The following is a 5,508-nucleotide window of genomic DNA, read 5'->3' on the forward strand; positions in this document are numbered from 1 at the left end:
TTTAAAGATGTAATACCACAAGCTAGTACAGTTAGAGCCAATGTTATCCTGAGGGAACCAGGAGATTAATCTTTTACTGTAAACCTAATGAACCTGATGAATTTAGTCGAGGTGCTTCCTGTGGGCTCCTCTACAACATCTATGAAAGTGTGCCAACATTACACAACACATTTCGCACGGCTTGGTTACATCATTGTCAGCAGTGAGAGCCTGGGCAGCATCGTCTTTCTTGTGCTAATCCTTAGGTTGACAAGAGACATTACCAAGCAATTAAACATATAGCGGATGGTGTCAGGTTGGATGAGGCTCAAGCCAGTTACTTCAGAGCTCCTGGGCATGATACATTTCCAGCCTTGCTGTAATAAGCTGGTTGGCTCTCTTTCCCAAATACTTCACTCTTGCATTTTTCAGGGCTATGTGGCTGGGTGAGTTGCTTAGCCCGACTAAGGAGCAGGCAGGAGGTCTTGTAGTGGCTGATGTGACCTTATTTAGTATTTGTGTGGATTTTCTCATTATGAAGTAAAAAAAAACCATATGCCCAATTTCTAATATTTGTGCCTTCTTACAATTTTGCCCACATTACCTTCTGTACTGTAGTTATTGACATAGGCACTTTATCTCATTCAATATAATACTGAGAAATGAAGCGATATTACACTGACAATTGCATGAGTGATTCCAGAATAAAAACCTAATAATTGCACAGGGAAATTTTTGTATGTCTTTAAATAGTTGAAATATTTTAATAACACTAATATTTGCATTAATAGTATATATTTAGACCTTTATGACTCAGTTTTCAACTGGCAGGTACAGGATAAAAGGATTAGCTGTTACATTTATCAACTTCAAACATCAGACACAGAGTACAGTCAATATACACCGTGTATGGGGTACTTCACTACTACAGATTACACTTATAAGAGGAGAGGATCATTCACATTTAATACTTGAGAAACTTCAATAATTACCGGAGAGCCATCATAGATTGGCTCTTTACGGTAATATAAGAGGGTTACTATTCATTTAAGTGGTGAATTTCTCCAATAGATAACCTTCACATTAACTTAATAATATTCATTGTGACTGACATCATAAGATATTTAGAACCATTAGTTTTTTACATTTGAAAAGATCACAGGACAAATAAGTAGTGTTTTTTAACTTTATTTCACATAAGTATACATTTTTCACTATTTTCACTGATCACGATATTTTGACAAGTAATTTTATAGATATTAATAAAAGTTATATTGTATTTCTTTCTATCTCGACCTTTACATGTTTAGACATAATTAAGCTACACCAAGTACAATCTATCCAGTGAGTGTCCCTTATGGGAATACTTTTTTCTTCTTTTGTTTAATGATTGATCTTATTCCCTGGTGCACCTCCACCTTTCATATAGTTTGGCTTATATTGTCCTTTAAAATTAATTAATATTATATGGATTGGAATGGATGATTGTTAAAATCTAAGGTCATATTATAGGTTTGTGCAGACACTTTTCCTTTAATACTCATTCATACAAGCATTCTCAAAGCAAGCCCTGGGAGAGCAGGTGTAGATGCATTGCACCCTGTTTTTTATCAGGGCCACCAGGGTGTTGGGTTGAGTTGGGCTGGCATGATAGGGATATTCGCAAATTGAATAGATGAGAACCAAACAGTAATATGGGAGAACGTGACCCATGTTTTACCTTTAGGGCAAAGGATTGTTACCCATTGCTTAGTTGCATAATATATCATTAATTCTTGGACTGAATCCTGCAATTTGGATATGCGGGTATTCCTATATATCACAGGTTCAGCTGTATGTAGGTACTGACATCTTTAACCTCAATATTCGATAAGGCGGTGGAGGAGGCCCTGCGTTTGTTGGGGGTAGAGGTCTATTTAGGGTTCAAAATGGCCTCTTTGTTGTCAATTAAGGAACAGTCTTGGTGGTTGTCCCCAGCAGGTTTGAGGTCAGCAGCTTCAAATGATCACTGTGTCCAGTAGCTTTTTAGGTGGAATTTCCGGTACCGGGACTAGTTGGTGGTTCTAATGGATTCTCCTCCTGTTGAGGTCTTATCCCCTGTTATGGTTATCTTTGGAACTGAACCTCAGGTGGACAAGGACATGGCATCTGAGAACCTCTGGTATTTTGATCAGCATGGTATCCCTAAACCTACAAGATGGAATTTGGGCAGGTGCCTGGAATGACTCTCCCATCCAATGATTAAACTATTGTAAGAACCAATTATATTGGGGAGACTTATAGAGGGAGATGTACAGTACTAAGCCTTGGAGAGTCATAAAGTGGACAGTGATAAAGTACCAACCAATCAGCTCCTGTCATTTTTTTAAACACAGCCTGTAAAGTGACAGTTAGGAGCTGATTGACTGGTACTTTATCTCTCTCCACTTTATCACTCTCCCTGGCTTAGTACATCTCCACCTTAGTCAATTGATAGGCTGTTTTATCCTTATTACAGGTTCAGTCCAAATAATGTCTATTTCCACTGTATGCAGGCAACAAGTGCTCATTAACATATATTGAACTGTGGGCAAATAAGACACAGAGAGCAGAGGACAAGTTGGTGCCTGACAAGTAGTGGTACTAATTTCCGTGCCGCCCTAGACCTCCATGTATACTCTTGCTGTAAATGGATCCTGTAGTGTTAATCAGCATATGTCCATTGCTAGTACATTTCTATGTACTGTGTAATTATAAAAACAAAAGGTCTTTTAAAATGTCTGCAAAGTTCTTTGTACAATATTGTCAGAGTACTAGTGTCATGTTCTGTCTGCACCAGAACTTGCTTTATTAACAAGGAACTTCCATTATGTTCAACGCTCTATTCATCTTTCCGCTATTTTTAGATCTGCCATCATGTGTCTCTATTAATTTCATTTTTCAATCATATTAGCAGGAGACCCATGGTAATTATATCTTTACCTTCATTCATACCCTGATAACCTCTTTCTTAAATTGAATAAATTACCCCCTGCCCCTTTTTTCTAATAGAGGTTTTATGATCTAATAGAAAAAAATCTATACAGTATATGGTTGGCGAATGTCTTTCTACTGCAAAGAATTAGTGATAAACTTATTTTTCCAGCCTCCTGTTGCCTAGCCTATGCCTTACAGAGTGTCACCTTCTCTCAGCACAGCCAGGGAACATGATCATTTTATAACTTAAAATAGGAATATGAGAGGGAAAGACGAAATATATTCCGTTTTTATTATGACAAGTGAATCAGGGCTGATGAATACCAATGTTCATGCAAATGGTTAATGTCTATGTAGAACAAGGAAACCAGAGATTCCGCACAGAACCAAAACCAACTCGGAGCGGTATTCAATATGAGCCAAGCTGCGATACTTTTTCGCGGCCTGGACTTTCCGCCTACTTCGCCTGCAGGCAGAAAAGTATCGCGGCCATCCCTGCTTTACCCCGTATTCAATATGGAAGTATGCGAAAACGGGACCCAGCGAAACTTGAACAGGCGGGAAGTACTGTCAAATTTGGGGAAATCAGCCTGACACCCCCCAAATGATGCTCTGACATGGGGGTTATGGTACCCCCCGATTTGGCTTGCTGAAGGTACTTGGTGTTTTTAAATGGGCTTAATAGTTGCTAAATAGCGTTTTTTAATAAGTAGTGCAGAATAGTATTTTGGAGGTTTTTTTGATGAAAATAAATTATCCCAGCAAATTTGGGGTACTTGAAAATGGGGGTCAGCATATTTAAAAGTTGCTAAAGTGAAGTTGCAAAATCGTGAAAAATCCACCTGCAGCAAGCACCTGCAATCAAAAAAACACCTGGGGCATACTTGGGGACCCCCTTAGAGTCAAGTTCGCTAGTTTTTAACTTTGTCCCCAAACATTTTTTTTTTCCCCCCAAAATGAAAGTGATTTTTTGGGGTGTTCAAAAGTGTTTTTTTTTTTTTTTTGACACAGATTACCTTTGGGGGACTGTCTGAAGGCTGCACGGGGGTTCCCGCAACGTTGCACCCTGAAACCCCAAATCTGCACTTTTTTCCGCCTACTATTCATGGGTGAAACTTTTTCGCCTATTACATGGCATTGACTTTCCGCCTAGGTGGAAAGTCTTTCAAATTGAATACGGGGTAAAACCAAAACAGGCGAAAATTACGTCATCGGCGAAAAGTTTCCACCAAAATCACGCGAAAACTGACTTTTCGCCTCAAATTGAATACGGTCCTAGGTATTGATATATTATTATTACTGACCAACTATTTTGCATCACTGAATATACCACATTTAATAATGTTGGTGGTGCTCCCAAAGCCTAAAATTCAGATAGAACAAGTAAGAAAAAGCAAAGCTATTTGTTGGGACACACTTAGATGATAATTCATATACAATAAGTTCAAATATAACTTTTATTAATTATACATAAAATTAAGAGGTATCCATACACATTGAATTTTATATATCAAATTCTAAATTTAAAAGTAATCTTTCGGTGTTGGAATTAAACACCCACAAATGTATGGCGAAAATATTAAACAATTTCTGCATTCCACTGAACACACTTGGAATGAGTATCAGTTAATTTATATTGGTGAAATATTCTGAGGTGATTATCATTGATGTTAGTATACTGGCTACACCATGTGCCGTCCTATAGCATACATTAACCTGTACAAGGTAACCTACAGCACCTGGTCTTCCTAGGTGGTCTCCCATACAAGTACTAACCAGGCCTATTGCTGTATCGCTTCCAAGATCAAACGAGATTGGGCAGATTCAGTAAAGTATGGCTATAGGTTACGATTTTGTCGCCGCAGAGATGGAAATTGCCCTTTGCACATGGTTTGAGCACAAGTGTACTGTATAAATGTAGGACTATCACCTTCAGAAAAGTCCAATTTATCAATAAAAACAGATTTCAAGAAAAGTAATGCATAGGCATACTTTAATTGTTAAAGCATAAGTGTGGCACCCCAGTATAGCTGAATGGGATGATTGGAAAATGATATTCAAGACTAAATAATTACCCTGCTATATGTATGAAATGTCACGTATTTATATAGGAAAAATAAATATATGTACAGGTGCAGGTAGTATGTGGTGAGCCAGCAGCAGGTCACATGGCACAGAACCAGCTGCAGGTGGCTGAAGGACAGTGACACCAGTTACAGAGGAGTCCTGAGGTAACAGTGAGCAGGAGAGGACTTACGCTGCGGTGCTAACCTGAGGGATGGTGGTGATCGGTAGACAGTGCCACATCTGCTGACTGCCAGCACTGTGGGGTTCCGCTCAGCACCAGTGACAGCCAGCAGAAGATAGAGAGGCAATGGGCAGTGGCATAGGAGTCAGGCCCTTCCCAGGGAAGTGGCTAAAGACAGAGAGACAGTGATGATGCAAACCCCTTCAATATGGCCGGCAAGAGCGTGTTCTGTAAACAGTACCCATCATAGCCCTGCACCATAGTTACCATAGTTACCATCTAGCTGCATCACTTACAAATCATTAGCTGCAGGGAGTAGCACAAGC

At 39.2% G+C, this 5,508-nt stretch overlaps 1 pseudogene; it reads right to left on the reverse strand.

The window, feature by feature from the left end:
• Window positions 1-4,661: 4,661 nt before the first annotated feature.
• On the reverse strand, window positions 4,662-4,780 carry LOC148500837 (5S ribosomal RNA; annotated as a pseudogene).
• Window positions 4,781-5,508: the final 728 nt, after the last annotated feature.

Source organism: Taudactylus pleione, unplaced genomic scaffold, assembly GCF_031769625.1.
Source record: "Taudactylus pleione unplaced genomic scaffold, aTauple2 ptg000545l, whole genome shotgun sequence".
NCBI classification, from domain to species: domain Eukaryota; kingdom Metazoa; phylum Chordata; class Amphibia; order Anura; family Myobatrachidae; genus Taudactylus; species Taudactylus pleione.